Source organism: Rhyacophila brunnea, unplaced genomic scaffold (assembly GCF_057557595.1).
Source record: "Rhyacophila brunnea isolate RB1 unplaced genomic scaffold, BYU_Rbru_1.0 scaffold_10, whole genome shotgun sequence".
Lineage (NCBI taxonomy): Eukaryota > Metazoa > Arthropoda > Insecta > Trichoptera > Rhyacophilidae > Rhyacophila > Rhyacophila brunnea.
In genome coordinates, this window is record NW_028232752.1 from 31,005,928 (window position 1) to 31,025,885 (window position 19,958).

Below are 19,958 nucleotides of genomic sequence, written 5' to 3' on the forward strand. Positions count from 1 at the left end.
TTTACATCCACTTTTATAGAAGATGATCCGAAATAAAACATCCGCCTAAATTGAGATAAAAAAAATATGAAACCCCCTTTTATATAGACAAAAGGAATAATGTAAAAGAAAATTTCTTTTGAAATACATTTAGCATGGAAAATGAATCTTCGGGTCGGCTTGATACACGTAGTAGAATAAAAAAAAGTAGCTTTAAGGCTTTTGGCCATGTGTTTAAATTAAAAGGAGCAACTTATGACAGAAGGCCCCCGCCCATATGTCGTGGAACATTTTCGTTTTAGCGTCGTGTTTTATTTCATAAATTCAGAACAAAAGTGTAATGGGAAAATGTTAGAATATAACGTCATAGATAGGTATTATAATGCCTATATAAGGAACAGCTTTTTTATTCGGTATGAAAAACCTGCAAAAATATCGCTTAACTTGTCATCGATAAATTATACCTAAGCTCTATTATTTGAAATACTCTTTTATTAACTGTACATTTTTTCAGATACGTTAGTAGATATTATACGAAAATAATTAAATTTCTTGTATTAAAAATACAAAACTTTTGTTTATTCAATTTGTATTATTTTATTCAATACTTAGTATACTTAAATTTTTTTTTGAATTATTAATAACCATGTCCTTTCTTTTTCGTACAAGGTGGTTGTTAGTAATTTTAAACAATCACAAACACCCAAGATTTGAGAAAAACACATAAATGTTTTTGTCATGACCGGGAATCGAACCCAGAACTCTCGGGTGGAAGGCCAGCGCCTTACCCACTGCACCACGAGAGCCGCCTACTTACTTACAAATGGTTTAAGAATATTATTGAATACATATTATTTTTATTAGTAACATTACCTTGATTATTTTATAATGTTAGTTACCTTTAAACTGGCGGAATTTAAAGTAGCTCAAAGATGGGTCTTTTATATATACAAGGCGGTATCGGCAGCTATCGATGGTTATCGACGGTTTTTATATTTATGTATTGATACTATTGAGGTATAATTGTTATAATTAGTTGGCAGTCTAAACTGTCTATCTCGCTCTAAAAGCTAAGGGGCCTGTTAAAAGATAGCACTTTTTGACAGCATATACGGTTAACTTATTGTAATAATTAACCGCATCAATACATATCAGTAGCGAAGGGTGGAGGTTGGCTGTTAAGAACCGTCATAGATAGTATACAATATTAAACTTTGTTAGTCATACGTTTTCGTATTTATTGAACAAAGACTACAACTATTATTTACAGTGTTGGTTAGTTTTTAAAAATCAATTAAACCTGCTTAAACGAAGACATAATAATTTTGGTATATTTTGGGGATAAGACAAAAGTGTGCACACTTTTTAATTCATACTTATTTGTTTATGTTAGATTAAGAATACATATTACACATATGTATTGGTGGTTCATTTTTATTTTAAATTCAAGCGTTGCCAAACCAAACTATAATAGATAAAAAATATGATTATATGTATAAAACATCCGAAGTTATGTATGATTTAATTGCATAATTTTAGATATTTTATAGATAGACGAGTATTTTTCGACTATAATCTATTATGTCTTGGTTTTTGCAGGGTTTGATTGAATTTTAAAAACTTCCCAACACCATCGCTAAAATGTAGTCTTATTTAAATGAAAACAAAAACGTATGGCTGAGAAAGTTTAATGTGCACTATTCATGGCGGATCTTAACAGCCTACCTCCACAATACGCCAGTGATACATACATATAATAAACTACCGTCGATAGCTGCTGATAGCCGCTTTCTGTATGGAATAGACCTACTGGAAGGAGGTCTGTACCCGAACCTCCCCCTCCTTGTCTGTGCACTTTGTTGCTATTGTTGTCTTACATCGAGTCTATTGTATCGCTTTCTCTCACTCTACGACCCTGCCACTATGTTATGTATTGTGTTAAAACAATTGAAAGTGAGGCTTGTATAGTATGTTTATAATGTATAGTGTATAATGATTTTATTAGGATTAATATAGTGTGGTCATGCATAAAGCAGCCAGTTCACAGTTTGAACAAAAATAAGCTGTAGTGTAAAAACATGATAAAACATTTTTTTAAATCTGAATTTACTACGCAGGTTTCATTCATACTAATCAATAAAGAAATTTTACTGATTGCAGAATATGACGCCTTCAATATGTAAAAAATAATTGTACAGTTAAATAGCATAAATTCCTTTTATGTCCTTAAAAGTTATTCACACGGACACAAATAAATAAGGTAACATGGCAGTATATAACACTCCCGTATATAAAACAAATATAATAGTTATATTCCTCTATTTGACATGTCAGTAGATTAAATTAATGAAACATGCTAAAAAATATAATAAGTAGGTAAATAAAATGTATATTTACATACTTATTATAATATATACTTTAATTTAGTCAAATTAATTTTTTGTCAAATAAAATTGCATTATCCATTATTTGTTGTGACAATGAAATTTAAAAAAAAGTTTTTATTTTTGTATGGGTAAATTTCCGGGGGTTGCATATTTACGCTCGATCATTTGCACAAGTTATAGACAGATAGGGAAATACTCACCTAGATAGTTAAAGATGTGAGTTTGAATCCCACTCGGTCTAATCTTTTTTCTAGGATTTTATGCAACAAAAGGAGACTTTTGAATATTTTATTGTTAGTACCATACAAAAAAATGCGCCTCTAGCGAAACAAAATTCTATGCGAATTTTAGAGTTATTGGCAAACAGTTTTATTTCAAGCCTCACATAAGATCACAAAATATTAACTCAACAATACAGTAAAAATATGAATAATGCGATACATATTTTTTACTGTACTTATTAGAAAAAAATATGGTATTAGAACTTGCATCTATCAGATAGATAGATCATTTTATTATCAAAAACGGCCAAATTGAATAGTCAGTATCAAAAGTGGCCGAGAGCATATTATTTTAGATGTCAAATTGAGCTTTGTTAATAAAGTTACACTTAAATTCACACATACACATATTATACAAATACACATAAAGGTACCATTGGCCCACTTTGATACTGGGACTGTGACATGTAGACTATTTTTATATCATTTTATATTTATATCACATTAATTTTATTATTTATCAAACTAGAATTTATGTGGCAGACGTTTATTGCGATCTGTATTTATTATTAAGAGGATTGTGTTTTTTGATTTGACATTTAAAGTAAGTTCTATTGAAAGTAGCCTTATTTTAAAAAGGCTTTCATTTATTCGGTTTGAAATAATAAAGAGTAACAATAATGGGCAGTGGCGTGGCACTGAAAAGTGAATTGTAATGGGTAGTCGGTTGGGGTTAAGTTGATTACCTCCATACATTATTTTTCCCTTTATCTTTCAAAGTAGGTACTTAAACGAAGCGTGACTTAGTTAGATATTTTCGTGGTTACATGTTTGTATGAAGCATAAAGAATTCATTATTCGCTAAAGAGAAAACATGCTACGGTAATGGAATTAGCCGAGTATGGTTGTATATCGTAAATGGGCACTTCATCAGTTGTTCCACTTTTTAAAATACCATATTATGTTATTTTGTGAATAAATTATTCATTAGCGATCAATAAAATAATATACTTCATAAAATGACAATGTAGTTTAATTAATAACCGACGTCACGTGTTTTCAAAATTATATATGTTCAATAATTAGAATGTTACATTCTTAAATCTTGTGAATTATTCGTTGAATAAAAAAAAGTTAATTAAAAATTATTAGCAAGTTCAAGTAAGTTACGACAAAAAATCTTGGAGTGATCTGTGACATTGGTTGGTAATTAAAGTAATACCTATACAAAAGCCGATTGCCAATAGTAGCTCAATTTAGAAAACGCTTCAGAGAGTATTAAAAGACATTAGTTAAAATTTGATGCAATTAAGTATGACTCCTTTAGCATAGTGGTATATGCGCGTGGGCGCAATACCCGAGAGATGCAGGTTCGATTCCTGCACTTTTTTCAAAAAGATTTTTTCTATTGGTAATAATGTATTTCCTTAGAAGTATTTTCAAAATTATGTATGCAAATATTAGTTATCAAATATTTAGTTACAAGAAAACAATTTAGTGATCCGTTAAAATTGAAATAAATGTTGGTATTATAATATTTTGATGCCTGTGAATTTAAGTATTAATTTAGATACTCGTAGTTTAGTTAAGAATTTAGTTATTGATACAGTTATTTTCTGATTACTTATTCAAAAACTTTGCTATTATTTCACAAAATGGTTAGTCATACTTTGTTATTATAGTAAATAACTCTTGTAAATCCTGTTTTCTATAATATAAACATGTTTTGTTTGAGTTTTTGCGTGAATTGAGTTTTCCGCATTATTAACTATTTTTTAAAGAACATGAAATTTAGAAATATTTTAGAGTGAAAGACGTGAATAGAAATGCCTCACTTGTGAATAAAGACAGTGATGACATACGATTGAATAAATAACATTATTTGAAAATTTTATGTTTGGGGGGATATATTTTTGTTTCTAGAAAACTTCCTGCATAATAAAAATATGCCGCAAGACTATAAATATGATCTACACGAGTTACAAATCACAAATGTTATCTATATAGGTATTATTTTTTATTGTTAATCAATATTTTTCTTTACTACACTGCACTTTCACAATGAATACGTTGGTTTATTAACCTCCATAATGCATGATTTATGATTTAAAATAATTACATTTTTATCACTATAAAGTATCTGTTTTTTTTATTTTATTCACTCTCACTATTCATCTCCGTCTCATCTTCATTAATCCCGACACAAATTAAATTGAGACATCGAATAAAATTGGTTGTTTTTATTTTTAAATAATCTTATGAATATATAGAAGGACCTTATAAACAAGTTTTAAGCCATTAACGTCTATAAAATGTGGAGTGAGTATACATATACGCAGTCAAAAAAGGGTAAAAAGTGTCTATATTCACCCAATTTTATAAGATAGATCTAACCATATTTTTCCCCAGAACGGGACAGAATACACTAGAAAAAGGACTCATTTAAGTCAGTATAACTATTTAAAACTAAATATTTCAAAATACTTAATAATATGTATTGGTTAATGGTATTTTATGATTAAAATAATCCATATGTTGTATTATATTACGAATAACATTATAAAAAAATACGCTTATTTGGACTGCTAAAAAATAGTAGCAATAATTTAACATGTATAATAATTTATAGACATGAGAGTATTATCATAATATTATATTGCATAGTTTTTGCAAAATAGTTACGTGACAAATCGGCAGAGTCAATATTATATCACTTGGGACTCGTTGTCATAAGCAAAGTATTGTCGTATTGCCAACGTATAGTGGTAAGTATCAAATAATTCTCACCGTGAGTGTAAAACCAAGGCATCTGCAAAAGACATATTTTGGATATATTAGGGTTTGAAGTCTTCGTTTTGTTAGGATAATAGAGTTTCTAAAAAAAACCATAATATTTGGTTTATATCTACATTATATTGCATGTTCTTTCAGTTACTTCACTTTTACATTATCAAGTTCACGACTTTTGCAGTTATTTTGCATTTAATCTCAAAATTAAAAAAAATTGCAGATGCCTTGGTTTTACAAACACAGTGCGAAAAAAAAATATTATATACTTAAAGCACTTTGACTTCCAGATACTTGGCAAACATATTAAACGAATTGTATGTGAAATATTTTTGTGACTATTGTCAGTTAGAGGGCGCGCATATTTCCGCCACCCTTTTAATAAGCCCTCACATTAATTAATTAACTAATTGTACTTGTATATTGTTAATAGATCTATTCAAAGAAGGTCTCTTGAGTGCTGGACTAATGGTTTTCCGATTAAACAACTACTCACTGTTGTCTAGACGAGACTGGGCATAAAAACGACGATGTTCATTAATCAATCAATATATTTTTATTCATAAATTTAAATCAATTTATTTAACATAATACGGTGAACTTAAGAAATTAAATATTTAAGATGTTCTATTCACGACATGGAAAAAAAAATAAAGAAATACTATCATTATAAAATAATACAAAAACTATAAAATAAATTATTTATATTTATATACTTAGGTTATATTTTATTATATATGACATAAAAAGTTGTAATTTTTGGCATTTATTACCGATACAACGATTTGCCCAATTGGAATTAAAAATAAAAGGGTTTTAAACTGTAGAAGAATAGAATAACCAATACAATAAACAATACGATTGATGTTCTCAATAATTTCTAAGGTAGAAATCACACAACTCAATATAGTTCTAGAATGGGAGTTATTCGTCTAATAAAAAATAGTCTAAATTCACGTTATTTGAATTAGTATATATATTTTTACATGAATAGAATACGAAGAAATGCATCAGAAATATTCTAATCTGATATATAGACTTATTTCAGTGATAATGTGAGTGAAAAAAACAATATTATTCCAATAGTTTAGTATCTGATTCACTGTCGAATAGATCGTTCGTAATTATTGGTGTGCGGCGCGACAATGTCTCGTCATGATTAGATGAGCGACGTTAGAATTAATATTATAATCATATAATATATAATATTAATACTTTCGACCGAAGGTACTTGATGGAATTTGAATTTAAATTCTAATGGATTCATGCTCTGTACTATTCCATTTAAGTCGTTTTTTGCGACCCGGGTTTCGCCTTTCGGCATCTTCAGGCGTCGTGTACACTCACCAAAGGCAAATACACACTGACAACGAACACCCTTAACTCTACCTTATATAGTAAATCGATACAATAAAGTTGGTAAAAACTCCATTACCTACCTATTTAGTCAGAAATTACAACAAAAAATACAATAAACAAATTATGAATAGCTGAAGTAAAAAACCTAATTAGTAATAGGTTTTTTACTTCAGCTATATTGTAGCATTGCTTTATTGTGACCTTCGATGTATTAGTTTATGATTAGCGTAACACCTCCGTAGTAGCGTGCATATTCGTCGGCACTTGTTTAACAAGCCGCACACCCCGCTCCACAAAACACTGCCACTGAGGTTTCGAAATTATTGTTTTTCGTTCTGGCTGTATGGTTGACATATGTTCATTATAGTAGCATTAATCATGTGAATAAAAAAATCATACATATTATCTTATATTATAAACTGCATATTTTTTTCGGAATTTAAATATTCCGAAACGGCAAGCTCTAGGGCGCTGAAAATTTTAATGAAAATGTTTTCGCTAAAAGGTAGACCAATTTATTCCGGAAGTAATGTATGAATTTGTGGTTTAATTCACGAAATATAAACAATAATATTGATGTTTAGTATACATTATCGAAATTTGAATTTATGAACATTTACATATATTTTAAATTCCTTTCATAATCGGTGACCTTGGTAATGGAGAAAAAATAATGTTGTCTGAAGATATTATTCAACATTAAAAATATATTGATTTGAATTCAGAATTTCACCGATAATTTAATTATACAATTTTACAATCAAATAATAATGGATGACGCTAAAATCAATATTGAAAGAATATAATTATCTCATTCGACGAATTAATTAATAATCTTGAAAAGTGAAGATGTTGAAATAATATAAGGCGGCTTTCTGGTATCACATTCGTGAAAATAATAGGCTAATATTATTCTTATTGGCCTGATTATTTTAGATAATTTTCGTTAACATATTGTCATTCATTCCAACAAATACGTTATCTCAATTCGCCGCGAACCTTTTTAATGATTTAACACGATCCAATTTTTTGGTGTTATGTTAAATCACTAAGAACGAATAGGGGTTAAAGTATTTATTATTTTGTTTTTTGTAAGTAATTTGGAATAGTAAAAATATACAAACATGAAGGAAAATTAAAGTTGGATACAAATGGTAATAATACTATTATAATAAAACATATAACTAAAGAATTCCTCTAAAGGAAAGTACCCCTCCACCCACTTTCAGTGAATTAAATTAGTTGATCTGTTAATGTAAAGCAAAATAAAATGTATTATAATATTATACTATGTCGATAGAAACTCTACAAAATTTAAAAAAAAAATACTGCTTATACCTAAATACTGAAATATTTAATAAAATTACTTATTTGCAACCACTAGTGATGACGCGGTGTATATTACATTGGAAAGAAGTATCAGCGCTTAAATGAGTACTGCGTACAATCATCATTATTTCTTGATTTATCTCACGGGAATCTATGGAAGATGTATGAGTGATCATTATTTCCCCCCATTCTATGGAATATCTATGTATATAGCATTTCCAATATCCATTATCACACGATTAACTTATGATCACTTAAGCACGCAAAAACGATTCGCTCCTCCTGCGTACTCCCGTTTCTGCCAGTATGTATAACATTGGCGTAGCATCTCATTTTGTATAATCATTTTTAAAATTAAATATTTTAGGTAATACTATTTTAACATTGACAGAAAGTTCACGACACAAAATCCCTTTTATGTTAATTTCATTCTATTGTTAAAAACAGAATAAGTATTTTACAAATGATGTTATTATGAGTACGGCATAGGTATATTTTTTCAATGGCTTCTCAATTCCATATGAAGAGGTTCCTTTACAGATCTTTTAACTAAAAATGGATGTTAGCCGCATTTTTAATATATTTTTGTACAGTATATCATTCATATTGAAAAGCAACATACATATTATACTCACGACTTACAATTTAATACTCATATACTTTGTAGTTTAGTACATTCATTACTAATAAATTGTGTGTACATTTAACTTTTAGCAAGCTGGTTTCTACGAGAAATAACTAATAAAAAATTGATAAAATTGCGGCATCTCAAAAGAGCATCTCGGAGCTCGTTTAATCTATGCTCAACTGCAAAAGTTAATAGTAAACACTCTCATTCACATAATATGTGAATTTGAATATTATTCAAATGAAATTCATTCAAGACAGGTTTTTTTGAGATAATTTATTCAAACATTACTCATCTTTGAACACTAGTCGTTTACAGGATATAATGCAAGAACTCACATAAGTAGACCACCAAGTAATGCTGAAGATAAATGCTTTAAAAATACAATGATAACTTCATTAATGAAGGCCTTTTCTTTTACGTATATAGCTCATCACAAATAAATCAAGGACGAACTGCATTTTTAAAAGAAAAAAATAATAATTACCAGTCTCGGCACGTCACTGGTGGACACACATATCCTTCGCTCTTGCGCCGTTTTATTAGATTATTTACGTAATGAAAAATCGCACTGGCATTTTTCTCTTCGCAATGGAGGGTGAGGTGAGGCTTCGTGATGTGCGGATAGGGGGTGTAGAATTTCAGGGGATCCGTAGCCATGTATTCTCAAAAGAATGGTTGCCTACACAATTGCCCATTAGAAGAAACGCGCCATTAATGAAAAGAATATTAAATATTTTATTGCAAAAATAAATTCCACCTTCACATATTATATTTTGTATATTATGATAATAAAAATCACTGAATGCAATCGGTTATACATAATATTTAGAGCCCTTTTTATGTATATACATATCAGATATAATGATATTATTTAGATTTAAAGTTATCAATAAAAATGACCTGCAAAATATAGTGTTAGATATTTAGAAAAGATTATACATATGTTGAAATTGGATAAAAAACGACGTAACTACCTCATAAAAATATGTACTTATATATCAAAAATGAAAATATAATACAAGACAGTATACCGAATAACCTAAAATCACTCTCACATTGAAAAACTACTAAGATCAATGCACCTGCAGATCAGAGGCGATCTTTAACGGAAATGACGAAAGAGATTCGTCAATTTTTTTAAAGAAAAAGGCCTCGAAACAGTTCAAAATAGACATACAATTATTGAATCATACGAAATTCTTAAAAAGATACGTATATATTTATTATTTAACAAGACGGGTATAAAATATTACCCGACGAGTGACAAAATCATTGTAATTAACATCAAACGGGCCTATCATAGCCACTAAAACAGATACGTACGTGGACATAAAAAATACTATAATCTCTAATAATAATTGGTTAGAAAAGTTATACGTTGGTAAGTAGTTTGAATTTATAGTTTTTATTTTATTTTTTATCGTGGGGATGCCTCAAAATTAGTCTGTGCTTGGGGTCTCCCAGTACCGCCACTACTAGCGATTTGAATGAACAGAGTTATTGGTCTCCCAATAATTGGCAATATGAATGGGAAGTTGGTTCTTCAATGTGGGAGAACAGATTATTGATGCTACCTATTTCAAAGATAATTAATTATCAGGGACACATAAGTGAGTAATCAAAAAAATAGCAGTGTTCTAAATCATACTGGTCTCAAAACCGGTTTTATACTATTATGGGACAGTATTTTAAAAAAAGGTTTTTATATAATATACACATTTCTAATACAGCTTTTGGTCCCCCCTCATTTCTACGTTTACCGGTAAAATTTGCATAAACATCTTAGAAAATCAGTAGTATGTCGAAAATTTGGCTAGACGTAAATATATATCCAGTGATTTTAACAGTGGGCCGTCGTAACAATGAACCGTCCAGATTACGCTAGAAGACTGAAGATGGGCGATGGAAGACAAGGTTAATTATTAAAGGATGTTAAAACACGGTAAAATACAGAGTTACGATAGTAAGTTATTCAAAAGGACAAACAGTACAAATCGATACATATACAGGCATATACGCCTGTTTTAAACTAATAATATAATTTATAGAGTGCCCGTTTTTTCCGATAAGTATTTTGATATAGAAAATTAATCTAGAGTGATTTACAATCATTTTGTAAAAGAACATGGTCGAAAGATACATAAAATTAATATATTATAAACTTGAGTAAATTCCAATTAAATTAATTGTGATATTTAAATTATTGTAGTGTCAGCCCTGGTTGAAAAATTTTCCGAGCGGGTCTGCCAACGGAAGTGGAATCCCAATCTTATTAGGAAAGCAGGAAAACTCACGAGAACTTTTAGGCGTAGCGTGTACCTAAAACAATGCCGCATTAAAAAAGGTGAAACATTTCCCGCAGAATAATTTATAAATGCGAAAATGCTTAGAAATATTATCATTACCAGGAGGTCATGTTTCAATTCAACAGATGTTTTATATCACCCGTATAACTTTATTGCTTTAAATTATTTTACATAAAATAAATTATTCATACATTCATATGAAATAATGATATTAAATTAGGTTTAAAGCCACTTCTATACAAAAGTTGATTCTTTGTAAAGTAATATCGTCCCGAAAAAAATACACTCGGTTAAATTTAGAGGTTTTATTTATTATGTATACATTTTAATGCAATTCGGTATGTATTTTATTTGCCGTTAAGCAACAAAATCAGTATAAATTAATATTATTATGTATTTTTTTTTCATTTCGCTGATAATTATCATTATAATCTGGACCACAGAAGGAAACTGTGCTATATATTTTTGTTTTACCATTAAGATTAATATCACATAGGTAGTGACAGCTATCTTTTGAAGAGCTATAGAAACAAGCTATAATCAGCATTCGGTAGTCAAATAAGTAGAGTTAGCTGCAACACTATTGATATTAAGTTTTATTTATGCGTACCGATAAGCTTCAAGAATTGTATCCAATTATCTGCCGAGATTGAGGCTAGCCAACTTCCGGGAAGTTGGGCCATGAGTATCAAGTCACCGTAAATAGCGAACACTCGTTGCTTGGATTCGGTCAGTTACTTGGGCGGGTCACCTGACTTTAACGTTTATAACTTTAATTTCATAATAAATTATAGAATTATCCCTATTTACGCTGTTTAGATCCTGGTCTTAAATAAATACCGTTCTCCGCAACATGAAGATAATTAAAATCAACCTCAGGTACTCTAGTTTTCTAATCAAATACGGCAACGACGAGAACTTCGTTTCAATGTTTATCTGTCGAAACGTGCAAGTATTTTTGCGGATTTAAAATTGCACGCATTTTATAGATCTACTTTATTAATTATGCTTCTTTTAACTATTACATATTATTAATTCAAGATTTATTATTATTGTCTTGTTTCAATGCTGAATGAAGGCATTGCCAGGATTATTCACCATTTTCAGTCCCCCCTTCACACAGTAAATCCCCTACGTTCGTGATCTGCCTCTAGACTTCTTTCGTTAGGGTACCTGCCTGGTCAGGGTATTTGATATCCTGTCTTTTGGCTTTCTTACAATACTGCCCACCCTACACAATATACCAGTGTTTTGCTTTTCGATTAAGGTGTTCAGATCATAATATTTATTTTGTAAACCCTAATTTATAATGTGAATCAAAAGATATTTAATACACAATACCTTTTTAACGTTCTCACAAATATTCGAAATACCCATGTGCTATTTAATAAAATCATCTTTTTTCATAATGTTATCTAGGTTTTGATTGCAGCTCTTTTCCTCTGACATTCGTTGTTCAGACATTTTATCTAAATCTGTTGAACAACTTCGGTCAACGATTTTCTATGTGTTACTCAAATTTAAGTATTGTACTGCTATATTTACAGTATTGTCCTAAACACGCTGAACACCAAATTGCTTCTCCTTTTAAATACTACTAAATCTATTACCGGTACTTTGGCTCTATCTTAGTATTAATATAGTAAAGATTTTGCGAAGCTTTCACTATTACTTGTTAATAGTGTCAGGCAAACAATATTCATATTTATGTGGTATTGTGTATTAAAACAAATATTTATAAGATTATAAGTATGAAATATATCAGTCTTGTGGATTCAATACTTCACTGTCGGCTGATTTCAAGATAAACCATGCCTCATAGAAAACGGGTCCATAATATAAGCCACAGTAATTGATTGCTTCGATATGATGATATATTATGTCTTATACATATCTTTCATCGCGTGTTCTGCTTGTTTGATAATATCAATCTTCTAATTTGAAAAATCGTTCATCGAAAAACCATCAATTAATTAAGGTATTTTGTTTTCCGCAGACGATATTCAATAAACCGGGGAATACAATGTAATAAGACCCTGGATTAATAAACGACTATTGGCTTCACGCAAATTTCTTGAGAGTAATTTTAATTGGCAATAAGACGTATTAATTATGGTTAAATTCAAAATTACTTAAAACATATTTTATAATATTTTATAAGTAACACAATATACATAAATTATTATATTTTGTATTTTGACGCTTTCATCGTTTGTTTTTAAATGATTATTATTAAGTGTCCATGTATGTATGTATATCAGTGGTGCGCACCATTTTTAAGCCCACGGCCACTTTTACATTTTTGAATATTTAAAGTGCCACTTAATGGAACACCTCTTGTAGATGAAGGGTATTTGTGTAATAAAAACATTTAATAAAAAAAATATTACTCCCCCAAAAATATATTCATGAATTATAATATTAGACAGGTTATCTGCCAATTTTTAACCAGTACGTACTTGATGAGAAAGTTTTGCAAAGTAATACATGTTATTTATAAATTGATTTAAATTTTTTCTATTATTCCGATCGAATAGTATTTAGCAATCCGATTTTCGTGTTTTAAAATGTTTCAAACTATGATTAATTTTCGCGTTTTTGTTGCTTTCTGGCTTGGAATGCTTTTGTGTCTTGTACGCCAATGCAACTGCGGATGACCAGTTGACAACTAGCTCTTGAATGTCGAGACGTCTTCGCAAACTTAAATCACGCCACCTTTATGCAGAAAAAAGTGCCCGTACCTACCAGCCTAGTTTTACTAATAATTTGTAATTCACATCCTAAATTTTAATATATCCTTCTTATTCCTATTCCTAATAATGATGAAGTGTCCGTGATATCTTAATAATTATAACATAAACTGTCACTTATGTTTTTTGTTACTACTATCAACATATATGTCTTGTATCTCATGTGAAAAGAAAAATCCATATCTCTGCATATTATTCAATTGCACCGAATCCATTGTTTTAATTAAAATTTAAAAAAATCCTGAAACATAAACTACTCCATATCAATAGGTAAGAATATATTATTATGCTAACTATTAAACAAATATATATGTTATATGAAGGTTTTTTTTTATTAAGTTACCATTTGGCTAGCTTAGTAAAAGAATGGAAAGATTAATGATGTTTACCAACATGTCTCGAAATGGGTTCAAATATTTTTCGGTGATTGTTAATTACTTGAGTAGTTGGGTTACGGCCGCTTGCATTGGAAAACTCTTTTGGCTTACAGAGAAGTTTTCCTGTCGCGAAAAGTTCTCGGAGATTTTCCTAACATATTGCGTGCAATGAAAGTTTATTTATTTAAAAACAAAATGAGACTTGTATTAAATGTATCATCGTCAATCAGGGTCGATACACTGCTAGCTGAAGTCTTTTTTAGCTCCTTCCACTTCCTTTGATTTTTAACTTTTCGTTTTCATGTTTTTCTATGGAACTCAAATAGTTTGTCGATAAGCCATATTTATAAAGAAATATTTTTATATGACACACAAAATTTCATATTCTGTGTATTTTTTATATGTACATATTTTAAATTTGACTCAGATTTACCATACATACTTATGTAACTATATATTATATGAACTGATTCAGGTTAGGTGTGAAGGTAAATTCCACTATTTACCAACTACATAGGTTGTAAAAATAAACGTCAACAGACTCTCAATTCAAAAGATCATGGATCTGGTGGATCAATACAGTATTGCGGAGATTCTTGGACTGCTTGGCGTGTAGCATTGACTGGAGACCACGAGATACTTAGGATAATGGATAAGAAGAAACCAAGAGGATAATTCTTGATTTGGGCTAGAAGACTAGGTGGTCATACTAGAAAGTTATACATATAAATAAAACTATTTTTTTTGGATTTGACTATATTAGTCATTCAGAAAAAATGCGTTCTTGGGTGAGTAAATTAAAATTTTTCAATGTAATACAATTAAAATAATTAATACACATTTAGAAACATTAAAAAGATTCTACATTCAAAATGTGCGTTTAAAGATTGATTTTTATTACTATATTTTATCAATATATTATTAATCATTAAAGTTCAATTAAAAAGTCATAAAACGATTTTGGAAAAATTAATAGTTTTTACTTATTCTTAATTTAAAAATGTCAGAATAATAGTGATTAGTAAAATGTATTAAACAGCAGGTTTTGATAAAAAAAAAACATTACTCTCCAGCTTAAATGTTTAATTTTAATCTCTTAAATAAATGTACCACCACTGGGAACACAAAAAAATTAGAATCGACAAAAATGTATTTGTAGAAATTATCAAATTTTCGCAGCTATGTTTTTTGAAAAAATATTGTACTAGAAAATGAATATTAAAGTACCTTCAATAAAATCTAAGTGATACATTTTACATAAGTAAACACTTTTTATCAGTATACAAAGAAAATGGAATCCGGAAAATATGCGAGAGTGATAGAGAACAAAAAACCTGTAGAGCACACAAGATATTGGATGCACTTAATTTTCTACCTCGAACTGAAAAATAGAATTGAAAAATTGCACGTTCATCGATCACGGAAAATAATATTATCTCTTCAAACAATCCATTTTCGGATTCATTCCACGCTGAAGGGTGGTGGAGGAAGTAAAAAAGAGGCTGCGGAATTTTTCACATGGCTAGATATTTTTATCGTTTTTCTGTCTGTGAAGCAATTGCAGGGAATGGCTCCCCAAGGCACGATCAGTACAAACAGAACAGCGAAAGCTCCGCGTGGAAGCTTAATCAGGCACTCCGCCACCGGTCGCGAGCTTTAAAGCATTACCGATATAATTTATGTTATCATGACTCTATTGAATTTATCGACAGTCGAACACGTCGATTGAGGTACGAATTGTTTTTTGAGTGATATGACGGACTAAATGTGATTGAATGGGGTGAACACTGGTACATGTCAATATCGCGATAAAACAAAATAGAAAAAGAATTTAATTTTTCAGTAAAACCAATAGAGAGGTATCATATTTTTGCAAGCAAAGTTAAAATTTTGTTTTGGATGAGAGATTTTTTTTTGCACGTTGAACAATGAAATTTTTAGGGAAGTCACAGAAAATGGTAAGAATTTAAGACATTTGTAATGAAGTTAATTGGAGACTACAAATTTGTGAATATTTATTTTAATATTACACATGAGTAGTTCGAAGAAATGAAACAGATAATGTGCGGCAAAGTCCAATTAACCACACAAAAACAATGTTTTGTCTTTGTAAAAATCTTACACGAATAAAAGTGCATCATTAACACTTACCATAAACATGACTGGACTGATCAAAATCTTTTCATGAAAAGATTCTGCGGCGTATACCTGTACAGATCCGTAAGTAAGGGTCAGTGTGTAAAGTACAGTTTAAACGAATCTACCAAGATTATAAACTTAATTAATGAGGAAAATCAGCGCATGGCAAAAACAAGAGGTCACAATTGAGTGACTGCATATATATCTAGCATGCATATAATATAGCCACGATTTGTATACGACCATCTTCCATGACATTAATTACGTATCTGAGTTAAAAGATTTGAGTGCCTCATTTATTGCTTCAGGACAGGTTATTGTGGTACTTCATAATCACTGCTAACCAGTTAATTACCTTTTAATTACCACATTTTAATACGTTAATTATATCTAATGGCCAACGACTCCAAACGCGCCAGTCGAGGTGTTAGCACTAAAATGAGATAAAGAGAGAATATATCTAGAAAATAAAATGTCAGTAAGCTACAGATTTTAGAGTGATGAAAGAAACATTTCCAATGCCTGTGGCTGGAGAGGAATCGCAAAGGATACCGATTGCGTATGAAAAGTAGTGATGGCGGCTAAGGCTCGCATTTAGCAGCAGTACCACGATGGTGTTTAACAATATGGCTTGAATTAGAAACGAAGATTATTAAAGATTTTTTTAAAGACTAATAAACTTTATATAAAGAATTATACAAAAAAAAAATAGAAGAAAATCAAACGTCTATAAAAGAGGACTGGTAGACGATCTATGAACCTAAAAATTGTGCGAGAGATGGGAGTGGAAAATACTATCTAATATAAAATAATTATCAAATATAAATAATATATAATATAAAATAAATCCCATACGTTTTTCTGATTGATTTTCTTACCTAATTAAACTGGTGTTACCAAAGAATATTTAGGATGATGGCCGACTGTATAACCATCGTTCAGGAATTTGTATTTATTTCTCCAATTGGTCAAACCCGTCCTCATTGTGTATTTCTTTCTTGATAGTATCCAGCCAACTTTTCCAGGAACGACTCAAGGGCGTACTTACTGGGGTGCTATTGTATGGAGAGTTCTAAATATAACGCATCTAACAAAGTGGTTACGGTAGTTGTCGAGCCCTCAGGATATTAACTATAATCGGGTTAAAATGCTCGGAGAGCTTAGTATTTGGTTTGTGCCATTATCGTTTTCTTTAACCGATCCAATCCAACTGACTTTTTATTTTTTATTAAGCTACTAGCCAGTTATTTTCAGCTAATGCTGATTTAGCTGTACAGTCATACAATCCAGTAACATTATTCATTTATACAAGATTAATCATCAATCGTTAATCTTGTATAAGTGAAATTATGTTTAAGAATATTATTCATAATGAGTAGGTACATAATTAATATTACATATTAGCTTTAACCGTGTGGTATTATATTATATATTACGGGATCCCTCCCAAGATCATTGCCATAATCAAAAGCCTGCACGAGAATAGCGAATGCTGTGTCAGAATTGGAGACACTGTCACGGAATGGTTCGGGGTCACGACCGGAGTCAGACAGGGTTGTGTCCTTGCACCGTTTCTCTTTATCATTCTCTTTGACTTCATACTACGGAAGCCAATACCACCCGACCGAGGCATACCTGTTACCCCCACGGTGAAGCTATGCGACCTGGAATACGCCGATGATGCTGTCCTATTCAACAACTGAATCGAGGGCATTCAAGAGACAATCGACAGGTTCCATAACAACTCCTCTCGCGTTGGTTTGAAAATCAACGCGAAGAAAACCAACGTCTTGTGCAATAGCACCTGTCCTGATCCAGATTTCCCTCTGATTAGCGATGGACAGAGCATCGAGAGCGTCGACAGCTTCAAGTACCTGAGGGTACACATCACGGGAGATGGCATTTTGCAGACAGAGCTAGATATCCGAATGGGAATGGCTAGAGCAACATTCAACTCGATGCGAAATGTTTGGGACTCACGATTGTACTCGGTCAAAACCAAATGCTGCCTATTCTATTCGACGCTTGCATTCTGACGGTGCTGCTTTACGGTAGCGAATCATGGCACCTTACGAAGGCTAAGAGCAACCGTATACTGAGCTTCGAAAACAGTGATGTTTGCGACGAATACTGGGTGTGCGGTGGTATGAATTTAGGAGCAACGAGGAGATAAGTGAACGCACCAAGCAGCCTCTCATCACGCTGAAAGTGAAGAGGCGACGTTGGACCTGGCTCGGCTACGTGCTGTGGATGCCAGAATAGAACTTTAACCTGGCTTGCCTGTTCTTCAAGCCGACTGGATTCCGGCGACCTGGAAGGCCGCTAAATACAATCTACAGAGTGTATACGGCGGAGCTACGGGATGCTGGTTTGACCTGGAACGAAGCAAGAAAACTGGCGAGCGACAAAGATTCTTGGAGGCGCCGCGTGGTGTCCATATGCTCCAGTTAAGGGGCGGATATGGCCAAAGAAGAAATAATTATATTTTATACTTGCAGAATACATTCTCTCAGACGCATTTGGATAGACAAAAACGTTTTGATGTTAGGCTGAACTATAAACACCTCAAGATAGTCAAGTTTGGAAAATGTGATTTATATTTTAATTTTTTTTGTTCGAATTGACATTTAGAATTATTTTTGGTTGGGCCATTTATGGTAGCCGCCATTCCTTATTTTCTCATCTACCTCGAATCCTTATCTATTATTGTCGCAATACCAGAGCGACCAGAAGTTACGGGCCATGAGTAGACCGTAATTGCAAGAAGCATTCAGTTACATCAAGAAAGCGGAAGGGTGCCATGTAAGCTCCATTAAATCAAACCACCTGTGTCCATGTTGCCGGCACAGGTGTATCCTCAATAATTACATCATTCATCAAAAGTGTAACGTGCGAGTGCCTACTAGGATGTGAAAGTATGCCCCTGGGACCAGCTTCAGCCAGACCGCAGATCATCAATAGGTCAATGCCTGCCATCTTACCTGTACTGTCCCCCTCCCTAGCATCAACATCCACCATCTTAAAAATTACAGTCCACTACAAAAGCGCCACCAAATTGTTATACCTATGTGAGCTATAATTACTGCAAGGTTGTAGTGATTTTTATATTACTTCTCCATCAAGCAACTTATTTTTATTTGGTGAGCTTATTCCTGTTTCTACATCAGGCTTCAGTTTTCACACGTAGTTTTCACATAGTTATCGGCTTGATTTAATAATACGGAAAATAATTCGGATCGGAATTTAAACTCCCAACTCATGAACCAAGATCTGATTATTCTAGCTTAAGAACTACGGTATTCGAGTTTTTTTCAGTGTACATTATGTTCAAAAAATAAATGCGTGTATAAATAAATTAATAAATAAAACATCATGTTTATTTGTTATGTCTTTATTTCCATATTACTCATATTGCTTCCATGTGAGAATATTAAAAACAAATTTTCTATGATAGTATTTCGTAATATTAGCTAAACAATGTTGTTATTTAATAACATTTTGTTATTTATTCGTATATAAATGATTTTTTGATATATTAAATTTATAAAAACTTTTTTCGAAATATTGAACTTGGTCAAAATCATGTTTTTGAGTTTTTGTTAATCGAAAAATCATAAAATATATTATAATTAGGCCATCATGAACCATACAAGAAAAATATCTACAAAATAACATTCTTGATCATATTTAGCA